A 13,209-nucleotide genomic window follows, 5' to 3' on the forward strand; every position below is an offset into this window, starting at 1 on the left:
CTACCGAACTGCACATTTACAAGTGGGTTAAAAGGGTAAATTTTGTTATGTGTATTTTACCGCAGTTTTAAAAAATGAAAAAAAGGCCTTGTATGGGAGCTAGGACTTAATTTGGCAAGATCTAGGATGACATTGAAGGTTCCTATGTGAGGGAGAGTAACTCAAAGCTGTTATCTTAGGAAAAACGAATGCTGTTGATATATAAAGACTGAGTTAGTCAGGGGAACAGCTGAGGGCAGGGAGATCAACTAGAATATTGTTGTTTTGAAGAGAAGATAAGGGGAAAGAAAGAAATATAGAAATCAAGAAACGATATCAGACATATTATGAATTTCTAATAATATTATTTTATAGTGTATTCTTTCTCATTTGGACTTAACCTCCTGTTCTTGTTTAAGCGTAAATGTCGGGTTAGGTATCAGTTAGGAGTAGGTGGAAGAGGGTGATTTTTAGGTATATATTTAACATTTTGCCTTTGAGGTTTTCTCTCTGTGATAGGCACATCTTGGTTGGGTTACCTTTTTTTGTGGATCTATGGAAGACTCTATTGCAGCTGCAATAAAATATTTACTATTCTAGCTCCAAAGGGACATAGGTTTTGAATCATTTAAATGAGCATTTATTACATGCCTACCATGGGCTGGCACAGCTCTGGGATATAGAAGTGGGCAAGATAAAGCCCCCCATCTTAATAAAGCTTGCATTCTAGAGGGGGAGACAGACAACAAGAACATACATGATGTAATTTCAGATAGTGACAAGGACAGGATAGAGAATGAGGGAGGGTCTCTCTGAGGAAGGGGCATTGAGCACAGACATGTATCGCAGGTGTGGAAATCTGTCTGCCTCCGTCCTTATCTTTTTGACTTCCTGTCCTCTCCATTCACATTTCCTCTGTCCCTGGACCTCCTCGGGGCTGGGTTTTCTGTTTGGTTCACCAGTGTTAGCTAGAATAGCACCTGGCAGTCAATGAATTGGGGGCAAGTGTCTCAGGTAGAGAACAGATGACAGCCTGAGAGGTGGGGATAAGCCTGATTTAAAAAAAAATGAGCCCACATAACAGTAAAAATAATAGATGTTATGTTACATGTAAATCCAGAAATTTTAGAGATAATGAGACATCGAAGAGCATCTGGTCAAACTCCCTCTGTTGCAGGTGAGAAAACTGAGACCCAGGGAGAAATGACTTGCCCATTGAATTCAATATGGAGTCAGAACAAGGACTCAGGGCTCTGGCCATCCTGTCTGGTGACTTCTGTTTAGCAATGCAGTGTCGGCAAATAGTTCTGTTTTCCTGATGTGCTGAGACATCGTTGACTTATTCCTGAAGCAAATATCAGTTGAACGTGCCCATTCTGCTCAGCCCTGTGCTCTGTGCTGGGGACGCTGCAGACCAGTCAGGCCAGGGGGCACCTTCCTTCCTCAACGTTATGATCTAGTGAAATAAACGTGAACTGCTCATGCTTTGGGGTCAGACTGGCTGGACGCACAGCTTGGCTGGCCTCTACATAGTTTTAAATCTTGCAGGAGTGACTTAACCTCTTAGTTTCCCCATCTAGAAAATGGGCTACCTACCTTCCAGACCTGTGATGATGACTAACTAATACGGTGCATGGCAATAGTGGTGTGCCGGTAAAGGTTTAACAGCCAGCTCTCCAGGGAAAAGGGGCGGGGGAGCATTGGTTTGTAGCATTTGCTGATTTCCATGGTGCAGGTACTCTCACCATGGCTGATTTCAAGCTACCAGTATGACATCAGCTAGCTCACAGCATTCCTGAAAATTTAACAACATGCTCTCATGAGCTGGTACCCACCAGGTCTAGAGCACCTCTGCACATAAAGCATTTGAAATAGAGAGCAACTGTATCTTATTATTCAAAAGGTGTATATTATTATTATTATTATTGCTATTACTGTTATCATCACGGAGGCTGACTTGAACAAGGAATTACAAATGTGACGAGTTGTATAGGATGCTGGGGATATATGTCAGAGGAATCTTAAAATGATAGGGAAGGTTAAGGACAGTTCAAACACATGAAACAGTATGTGTGTGCAAAGGCCCTGTGGTAGGAAAGAACATGGGATATGTTTGATGGCAACCATGAACAGGGAAGAAAGAATGTTAAAGAGAGTTTGGGTTCAAGCTGGAAGAGAGGATTGAGCCTGCTTGTTTGGCTCTATCCCAAGTGCCATGGGGAGCTGTTGGAATAGTTAAAGCTGGGAGTGCCATGATCAGATTTGCCTTTTAAAAGAGTATTCTGGCTGCAGCAGTGAGAATGGCTTGGAAGCTAGGGAGGTCGGTTGGAGGCCAGTGTGGTGGCCCCGGCCAGAAATGATGGCAGCTTGGACTAGAGTGCTGGTGGTGGGGACAGGCACAAGTGGATGAAATTTAGGAGGTAACATTGACGGGACTTGATGATTGATTGGATGGGGTGAAGGTTGGGGAAGGAAGGGGAGGGGACGACTCTCGGGTTTCAGGTTTGAAAAATTGGGTGGGTATAGCTTAGAAAAGTGATTTTTAAAAAGGTATAAAGTGCTAAGGGAGTTCAGAGGAAGGACAAAATACTTCCAGCTGGCGGAGAGGTGGGAAGATTTAATATTGTAAAGATGTCGATTAATGAATAAATTTAACACAATGCCAATCAAAGTACCAACAAAATGTTTGGGGAAACTTTACAAAAGTTCACCTGTAAAAGTAAAGGTGCTAAAGTAGGACCCTGCATTTCGAAAAATGAGAGGGCCTTGCCCTACCAGACTTTGAAACCTATTTTAAGTTTCAATAATTAGAAGAATATGGGGTTTTGCAGGAACATATAGAAATGCCATGCAACAGAAGGGAACACTTAAAAATAAACAGTTTTTGTGCACACGAATAGTATAAATACAGAAGTATTTGGGTGAGGAGACATCTCAAGTCAATGTGGAAAATATGGAATGTTTAACAAACGGTGTTGGGCCAACTAGTTAAGCATTAAAAAAAAAAGGTTAGATATCTAATTTCATATCATAAACTGAAACATATTTGAATTAAATATTTTTAATTAAAAATGTAGGCATTTCATAAAATTATTATAATTGAGCCTTGCTTATCTTGATCCCAAAGACAGAAACCACCAAGCATAAATATGTGATTACATAAAAAGAAAATGTTTGCATGTCTAAGTTTCCCTCATTAAATCAAAAGGAAAAGGACAGACTGGGAACGTATTTGTTACCTATGACATATTATCTTACATATAAAAAGATTCATTCATTTGTTCAGCAAACTTCATTTTATGCCTACTCTTTGTCAGCCATTATGTTATACATTGTGGATAGCCAGGTGAAGATTAGATATCTTATAAATTAAGTAGAACACCCCCCCCCAAATTAAAAGCTAGCAAGGTACTGGGGGCGAAGGGAGGGTGGGATGAACTGGGAGATTGGGATTGACATATGTACACTACTATGTATAAAATAGGTAACTAATGAGAACGTCCTGTACAGCACAGGGAACACTTCTCAGTGCTCTGTGGTGACCTAAATGGGAAGGGAATCCAAAAAAGAGGGGATACATGTATACGTATAGCTGATTCACTTTGCTGTACAGCAGAAACTAACACAACGTTGTGAAGCAACTATACGCCAATAAAGATTAATTTTAAAAAGCTAGCAAGGGGGCTTCCCTGGTGGCGCAGTGGTTGAGAGTCCGCCTGCCGATGCAGGGGACACGGGTTCGTGCCCCGGTCCGGGAAGATCCCACGTGCCGCGGAGCGGCTAGGCCCGTGAGCCATGGCCGCTGAGCCTGCGTGTCCGGAGCCTGTGCTCCGCAACGGGAGAGGCCACAACAGTGAGAGGCGCGCGTACCGCAAAAAAAAAAAAAAAAAAAAGCTAGCGAGGAACATCAGGAGTTAATTCAGGAAGGAATATAATCAAGCAATAAACATGTTTTAAAAAATCCCAACCACATTAATAATCAAATAAAAGCAAATTAAGGCAACTACAGGAAGGTAGATGGCTCCAGGAGAGTACCCTAATGCTACTAGCCTTAAAAAAGTGTATGTACCCTTTAACCCAACAATTCTACTTTTAGGAATGTATACTTGGGAAGTAATTGAGTTTGCCTGAAGGTTGTTTATTGGAGCACTGTTTATAATCGTGAAAAATTAAAAGCATTCTTAGTGTCCATTAGGGAACTCATTAAATAAATAACAAAACACCCTTACACTGAAACACATTTTAGATATTAAAAGTAATGCTGTGGATGGACATTTAATTACATGAAATATGTTGGTGATTTTTTTTTAAAAAGCTTAAAAACTGTATGCACAGTATGGTCCAATTATATATAGATATATAGATATATGAAAAAGAGTAGTTGCATTAAAAAACCCAAGGTATGAAAGCCTGCATACCAAGGTGTTAACAATGGTGGCTTTTGGATGTTGATATTATTTAATTTTTTTCATTTTCTTTACTTACATTTATTATTTTCTAACAAAATGAAGTAATTTTAAACTAAAAATTAAATGAAGAAAATATATAAGAAATTAGCATCACACGTTTAAATACTGAAACAGCACACATCGGCAATCTTGATTCTTTAGGTACAAAGAAAGTATTTCCAGATGAAGCAGTGAAACTTCATCCTTCTCGCCTTTGAGAAGGAAGGACCTTGGGAGGCAGTTAGGGGTGAGAAGAGTAGGGATGCAGGAGTATACGCTTTCGCAGTCAGAGAAGAAAACAGAAATACAAACACGGTCCAGGGTGGCTCATGAGCCTGGTCACTCTCCCTGAACACTTCCGCTTTGAGGTTCCTGGGCCAAATGCGACTCGGGTTGGTGGAGACAAGCAGCTGGTGTTATCCAAAGAGGGGACCAGACACCACAGGAAATGGATGGGTGGTCTCTTTTCTGGTCCACTCAGCTAGCAGCTACTAACATGTAAAGCTAATTTACAACCCATTGGGAATCCTAGACCAACAGCTAGAAAGGCAGTGGCTTCCCCTGGTGACTGAAGATGGGGCTGGGGCCTCCTCCAGGGAGCCTGCAGGATCTTGGTGGCCTTCTCCCTGCGAGGCGTTCCAGCCAGCCTGACCTCAGAGCCACACGTTGTGAGCCCCTTGGGAATCAACTCCTCCAGTCCCAACCGGTGCTACTACAGGAAGATGCTTCAGAGGCCACTGAAGGCTGAGACACATCACTCAGCTCCGTGGTGAGGTGGAAAATATCACATTGATTCCAGAGGAAAGGGAAACCCTGAACCTAGAGGGTTTTAGTGGGGACGGAGTGAGATTCCGGGATGGGATGGAATCTAAGAGGAGGGGCAGCGGACTCAGCCACAAGACCTGCTTTTGGATGTGGGCTGTGTTATCCATGTCTTGTTTGTCCTTTTGTCAAGTCACCTAACCTCTCTGGGCCTCATTTTCTTCATATGTAAAGCTCTGGTGCTAATTATACTATGACCCATAGATGTTTCCCGAATTTGGCTGAGGATAAGAATCATGCTGGGCCCCGCTCCAGACATATCGAATTGTACTCTTCTGGGAGGGTCTGAGAATCTGTGTTTTAAACAAAGAAATGAGTTTGGGAAACCTGAGTCCTGCTCATCAGGCTGCTGCAGTGACTTCCTGGCTTGTAAAGTATTCGACAACATGGGGCAGTTCTTTTGAGACTGAGTCATTACACCCCAGACACCATAGTATTTACTCTTAGGTGGAATCTTCTAGGAAGAGACTCAAAAAGCAGGAGGCAGGAAGGCAGCCTCCAGAAAACCTCCCCTCCCTCAGCCGCCACCCCATCACACACATCTCATGGTTCATGGTCCAACTGTTGATGGTTCCTGTATCCAAGGATGCACCACCACAATAAACCCAAGCCCGTTAGATGGAACTTACCTGGTATAATTAGACAAAATGCAGTAATCACCTTCCCACAGTTGTTGCTGCCAAGTACAGCATAAACAACACCAGGGCTCTGAAAAGCAACACGTCTTCTTCACACATGTGACTTTGCAGGTCTATTTTCCTCCGACCACGATTTGCTAAAGTGCGGCCTGCTGCTGCAGAGTCAAGAGATCCACACCAGAACCTAGCTCATCAGGAAAGGTCCCATTTCCTCTGTCTGGTCTGAGACCTAGAGATGGTACCAGCCGAGGCTTAGTGGGGAAGAGATCCCCTACACCCCTTGCAGACTTTTCTACAAAAAACTGGCAGTGCAGAAATACAATCCTGGTAGGGGCACCCAATGGGACCATGGTTACTGGTTGTTCAGTGTACTTCTTGTCTGTCTTGAGGATGCAGGGAGAGAAAGTCTGGAACAAGGCATTTGGGGGTAGAATTTCCACCGTCTACAATTGTAAAATCTGTACCATCCACAGAAACCAGTGAAAAATCATGATGCATGAGTGGAATGGCAGGTCACTGAGGGTATGGGGGTAGATGTGCACAGCTTTTCAGTATCTTCCTATGACCTTTTGCAGAGTCTGGGTTTCACCTTTGATTGCTGGTTAAGTTCGGACAGAACTTATAAGAAAAAAAAATGATGCTAATATTTCAGTGATCACGTCTGTCGTCTATTGAGCACGTAGGGCCAGGCTCTGTCTTTTGAGCTCATATAATCACCACCTTTTCCCACGTTAACGGTTCCATTCGTATCTCAGTTTTATAGATGAGAATCCTGCTGCCTAAGGTCACCAAGCTAGGTCCAAACATAGCAGTCTTATCCCAAAGTTGTGCTCTTAACCACTGAACTGTGCTACTTACCAAGAGTGTATAGCTTCTTCGAAGAAATTACGCTAAGGCCATCATTTGGCTTCATCCGGAGTTTTACTTGGCAAATGCCAGTGGCCTTGGCTCTCTGGCTGTTACTCTGAGGAAGTGCACGGGAGACAGGCCTGGCCAGTGAGCATGGAGGGGGCTCAGAGGATGCCTTACCCGTGCCCTGGTGTTCCAGATTGCTAAATGGATATTTCTATTTCAGCGTGATATGTAGGCTTAGAGCCCATGAAGCGCTTTGAATTCCCTAGAAGTCATAGAAATTATCCTCTTCATGAATAACTGAAATTGCAGAAGGCCAAAAAAGTATGAGCTCCACTTGGTTATTAAACTTGAGACAACTTAGCATTGGAATGGAAGTCAGGGACACAGAGTTTAGAGGCCTGAATTTGAGTCTGAACTTGGCAGAAAATCACCTAACTATTCTTCACCTTAGTTTTCTAACCTAAAGCACAGGAAGATACCTGTCTTACTGGGAGGATGAAATTACGTAGACATGCAAATGTGTTTTGTATAGGAATATACAGACATGAGCAAAATTTACTGTTCCAAGTGTTTGGCTGTGGGATACAGAGCTCCTGGGATGAACTCTTGGTAGCTTCCTTCCTCACTGCTGTTTGATCAAGGACGGACTTTTTTTTGCATGCCTTCTCTTCTGTAAAAGGTGGCTTCTTCTTGAAAGACCCACCATATCATGCCTTTCATATCTGGGTCGAGATTAGAAATCAGGGTTTTTAGGTGATAGAGAAGGCCAAGGCAGCCCGAGAGCATGGGTGCTGTTTGCAAGTGGGTTGCAGGGGAAACAGGTTTTCAAAGGAGAGGCCGACAGGGCCCAGCTGGCCCAGGTGCAGGCTCAGGAGCTGCTTCCCAAGGTGTGCACTGAACTTAGAAGCTGACAAAACACCCTGGCTATGGAGAAACAAGTAGAAGCCAAAGGATCCACGTCAACTCCTTCCCAGAACAATTCTTATGTTTTACTTTTTTTTTTTTTAACATCTTTATATTGGAGTATAATTGCTTTACAACGGTGTGTTAGTTTCTGCTGTATAACAAAGTGAATCAGCTATATGTATACATATATCCCAGTATCCCCTCCCTCTTGTGTCTCCCTCCCACCCTCCCTATCCCACCCCTCTAGGTGGTCACAAAGCACCGAGCTGATCTCCCTGTGCTATGCGGCTGCTTCCCACCAGCTATCTATTTTACATTTGGTAGTGTATATATGCACATGCCACTCTCTCACTTCGTCCCAGCTTCCCCTTCCCCCTCCCCGTGTCCTCAAGTCCTTTAGCACAAACAAATGCATTTGATTTCCCTGTTCATTATTTGGGCGAAAGCATTAATCAACAAGAAAATGGCCCAAACCAGGCAGCAGTTGGGAGGAGAAATGGGAGGCCTAGATGTTTCCACAGCCCTGCCGCCCACATCATACCCTGCACAGCTTCCTCCCCGAGGCTGGGCACGGGGCGTGGGGTCCTGCTTCCACTGAGCCACACTGCACAGGTGTGCACGCTGGATGACAACTGTTAATAGCTCACCCACTTCACATTTCTTCTTTTTTTTTCTTATAGCATTATCCTGAAAAAAAATCTCATTTAAGAAATGAATCTGATTTTTAGTTAAAAATACCCAATTCGGATATCATAAAGGGGCCCAAGTACCAGTTGTTCCTGGTTTGCACTAGAAACAGGTTGCATGAAGAGCCCTCCTGGTAGCCTGTAGCTTTACTGAAGTTAAAACTCCCACTGCCTGTAAAATTCAGATCCATCATTCGGCTGAGTCTGAGGAATGATGTCTCCGTTGGAGACCCCAGAATAGGGGGCTGTTGTTTCACTCGAGACATCACAGCCTCTTAATGGCCTGGTAGTCTCAGCTATAATATTCTAAATACACATTACAGAGAGCAGAGCATATTCATAACTGCTCCGTGGTGGCATTTAGATTTACCCTTGAAATTTATTTTTAATTTTTACAGTTGTCTCCTTAACCATGTATATTACTCCCTTCTTCAAACAATCTGTCTTGCTGCTGCAGTTTTTCTTGAAACCAAAGCGTAATTAAATATTAAATTAATATTTCATTTAAAATTAAATATCAAAGGCTTCCGTCTAATCTTTCTCTTGTGCACTGCTATTTCTCACCTTGTGTTCTCATTCCTGTATCCACAAAGGCAGGTACCACCTCTTAATAACGTGTTCCTATATTATCTTTGTTCTTTTTTTTTTTTTACATTGGTGACACTGAACCTTTGCTACATTGAAACAAATGGATGTAGGGAGAGATTTCAGTGTAGCAAAGGTTAAAGACAACTTAATCCAACAGCCCATGGCCTCAACTCCACCCATCTCCACTTCTCAAGGAAGAATTTCACTGCACCAATTAAGTAATAGTCTTAGAATCATATAATGCAAGACCTTACAGGGGGTCTTAGAGGCCATTTAGCCCAACCTTTTGTTTTTGCAGACATAAACCAAAGTCCACCTGCCCTTGAAGGTGGTATGATTGGTCAGGGTTAGGAATTAAGGCATCCCAGGAAAAGGCCAGCTTTATCTCCACCACACCATCAAATGCTATGAAACTATTTAACTTGGGAGCATTATAATGCCAATGGAACATAGCCTTGAATCTTGGACACCTGAGGAGTATGGCAGAAGGTAGATGAATAGATGAGAAAATTGGAAGGATTGGGAGAGAAAGAGAGGAACGAAAATCATAGCACAAAGAAGGCAGACCTCACAGGAATCAATACGTTAAGATCAAAGCACTTTGAAGTCATAGACACTGAGGGAGGAGCAGAATGGAGACATCCTAAAGGTGGCATGAGGGCAGGAGCTAGTCTGTGTGCATGCAGATTCCTCCCCAGGCAAACAAGGCTGTTTTACTCCTTCCTGTCCTGTCAATAGAGAGTAACTGTCTTTGACCAGAGCTGTACAGAGAGGTGTTCCTCATGCATGTTTTCTCCTCAGCCTGCACATCAAAGTCCATCTTTTGATCTGGCAGTTGCGTTACATAGATTTTAGTTTTCTTGAGCAGGATTCTTTTTCCATTGCTTTCTTTATTCTTGGAGAAGGTTGGAATTTAGAGTTAGGACTGGAGAGATCCTCTAGTTCTGTGGCCTGAACCCCTTAGTGGCCTGTGGTCTCTGTGATAGAAGTGAAGATCCTTTGCTGCAGATAAATGCACATAGCTGCAGACACACAACTAGGCTCGGACTTCTAGACTTTTGTCGGCCTCTTGATGGCCATCCATAGACTCTGCAGTGTCCTAGGCTCCAACTGAAGACTTACTAGTGAGGAAAGCTGCAACCCAGGCCAACATCCCAGAGTGGCAGCCTGACAGAACACTCAGATCTCCCTCACCCCATCATCTTCTTGGTCTCCTCTCAAATTTCTGCAAAGGAACTCAATCGGCCCTTGATATTGCCACCTTTGCGATAAGTACTTCTGTTGGTCAATGGCAGAAATGACCACCTACCTACAAAGTCAACACTGTCTTTGTTGAGGGTTGACCAGAACTCTAACCAAGAGTCCCCTTTCCATGTTAGCCAGTGTTCCCTCTATTTCTGGGAAACAGAAGTAGAGGCATAAGCTGGGGTAAGCATTATATTCTCTCTGTGACTCCTCTTAAGGAAAAACAATCATGTAGAATTTATCCATCTCACCAACGCTTTGGGAAAATTAATACTGAGCAACAGCCAGTTTTTTTTTAAATGAGTGCTCCCAGTAGATATTTTTAAATACTATTTACTTATAAAAGGAACCCTTCACACATTGCTTATAGTTTATATCTAGTCGTTGGGTCCGAGATACGTAAGTAACCTCATATATTATCCCTGCAATCAAAATAAGAAATGACACGTGAGATCCAAGCTCTCAGGAGAAATATTATGAAATCTCAAGGTATTGATGAAAGTTTTCCAAGGCTGATCCAAAGGGGATTTAGATTCTGTGGCAGTTGAAATGTGTATTATTAAACTCCTTAAGCAAACCCGAATGACTCCCAGTGGAGGATTAAGACATTCTATGTATAGCAAAGGCGAAATTCTCATGTCTGAGTTTTCTCTATTGAATTCCCCCTTGATTAGCTTCTGTAATATTTAACTTCATGCCATGCCATAATTATTTAATAAAAGGTAAATATAAATTATATTTCAGTGGGGATATGACCTTTTACCTTCATGGTATGTTACTAAAGAAAGACATAGATAAATAGAGCCTATACATTGAAGCATATTTTTAATTTACTGTGTTTTTGCCTTGCCAGCATTTCTCTATGTCCCCGTCAGCCAAGGGGTTGGCAGGACTTCACGCCATCCCCACACTCCATGTGGTAGCAGAGGCTGTAAATTCACACTGATGATGGCCGCTCATGATCTGGTTGGCCCTTAGAGACAGCCTTGGTGCTGGTCTCGGGCACCTCATTAGCTAATTGAGGTTTACTTGGCTCACACCAGGCCTGAAAAGTCAGAGAACACCCAGGGAGAGGGGAGGGGGCAAGTTGGGACTCAAGGTGAGGCTGAACAACTGGCCTGATGCGATGTGAGTTTGGAACCAGAGTAAAAGTTGTCCAATGCAATCCTGATGCTTTGAAGGCTGAACCCTTGAGGGACTGACTGATTTTTCCTCTTACAGTTTGGTGTTGAGTAAATGGTTTGGACTTCATGATTTTTACTTCACAATGGCACTTAAGTGGCATGGTGTGTGTGTGTGTGTGTGTGTGTGTGTGTGTGTGTGTGTGTGTGTGTGTGTGCGCGCGCGCGCGCGCACAGGCACATCCGTGTGATTATCCCCTGTCCATATAGATATACGTGACGGTGTGTGTGTCACTGTCTTTCTCATCTTGGATACACACAGAACCCATCCACAGGTTATGCCTGTGAAGTTTGGCAGGAGCCTCCAGAAAACACTCAACATGAGAAATAGATGAGTATGTCTGTTTTGCTTATTCAGTTTAAAACGTGAATTGCTAACCCAGTGTGGTCAGGAGAGTCTGCTATTTCTGACTTAGGTGGGGAGCGAGGAGGGGAGGGAAGACAAGATGAACCAGACATCACCCTTGTGTCCTGGGGGTTTTCATCTAACAGGGACAACGGTGGGTACCACTGTGTGATAAAGTCTATGAGAGAGAAAGCCTTATGTGTGCCGATTAGAGCCCAGCTTTAGCAGATTCCTTTGTGAGCGGCAGTAAGGACCCAGGAATAAGGAGGTTAGTGGCGGCTAAGGGTGGACCGCTACAGCTCTAGTGAGAGGGAGCGAGAACCTGTTACCCATGCAGATGGAAGAGAAGGGCCAAGGACAGTCATGGCGACAGCGGGGACCTTGGGGAGGGTGGCTAGATTCTCTGCCTTACGGGATATTCCCGTACTTTTTGCTCAGCACAGTGTGAGTATACCCATATTTAAAATTTCCATTTTCTGGGCTTCCCTGGTGGCGCAGTGGCTGAGAGTCCGCCTGCCGATGCAGAGTACACGGGTTCGTGCCCCGGTCCGGGAAGATCCCACATGCCGCGGAGCGGCTGGGCCCGTGAACCATGGCCACTGAGCCTGCGCGTCCGGAGCCTATGCTCCGCAACGGGAGAGGCCACAGCAGTGAGAGGCCCGCGTACCGCAAAAAAAAAAACAAAAAAAACAAACAAAAAACAAAATTTCCGTTTTCTCCATGTAAGAAAATCAGCATCTTAGGTAATGAAATGGTGCATATTTGAGAAAAGACGAGGCTATGATTGATTTAGACCATTTTTTCACTAAGTCTGCTCACCCCGCAGCGCTGGGACGCTGTTTGTGTTTGCTGATTGATACCAAATGGGGCTTCTCTCACCCTCAGTGTTCTGGGCAGGGCTGCACTCTCTGATCTGTCCTTTGCTAGAAGCTGCAGAGGGAGCCTGGGGAGGGGTGGAAGGGGGTGCAGGGAGTAGGTGAGTGGAAGCAGAGGGTAGCATGGCCACTTTCAACACTCTGCCCTTGGCCAACTCCAGTCCAGTAGCGAAGGACAGAGGGGTAGCCTTTGGCCCGGGGGCTGCTGGCATATCTAGCGGGGACTTGGAATGACATCTCTACAGCAGAAAAGGTGAAGAGCACAGGCCTTGAAATTATAGAATCCAGGGTACAGATCCCACCTTTACTGCCTGGAGGTGCATTTAAAATGGGGATAAAATCCATGTCTTAGGGTTGTAATGAGGATTGCATGAGCTAATATATGTAAAAGGTGTTAGCATAATGCCTGTAACATAGTAAAACCTTCATTCTAACAGAGATCGTAACAATTTTCATTATTGAGTATTATAGTCACTAAAAATCCTACTATTAAAGAAAAAGTCTTCAGAAATTGCTGACATTATAGTGCTAAGTGGAGAAAAAAAAAAACAGTTTACGGAATGATTCCAATTATACACACAGCTATTCTTACATGTGTTTCTGGGTAAGATGGTAATCTGAGTACAAGTGTTTAATCGGC

The sequence above is a fragment of the Delphinapterus leucas genome, chromosome 6, assembly GCF_059928025.1.
Source record: "Delphinapterus leucas isolate spDelLeu-1000000601 "Yukka" chromosome 6, BTC_Dleu_Yukka2, whole genome shotgun sequence".
Classification (NCBI taxonomy): domain Eukaryota; kingdom Metazoa; phylum Chordata; class Mammalia; order Artiodactyla; family Monodontidae; genus Delphinapterus; species Delphinapterus leucas.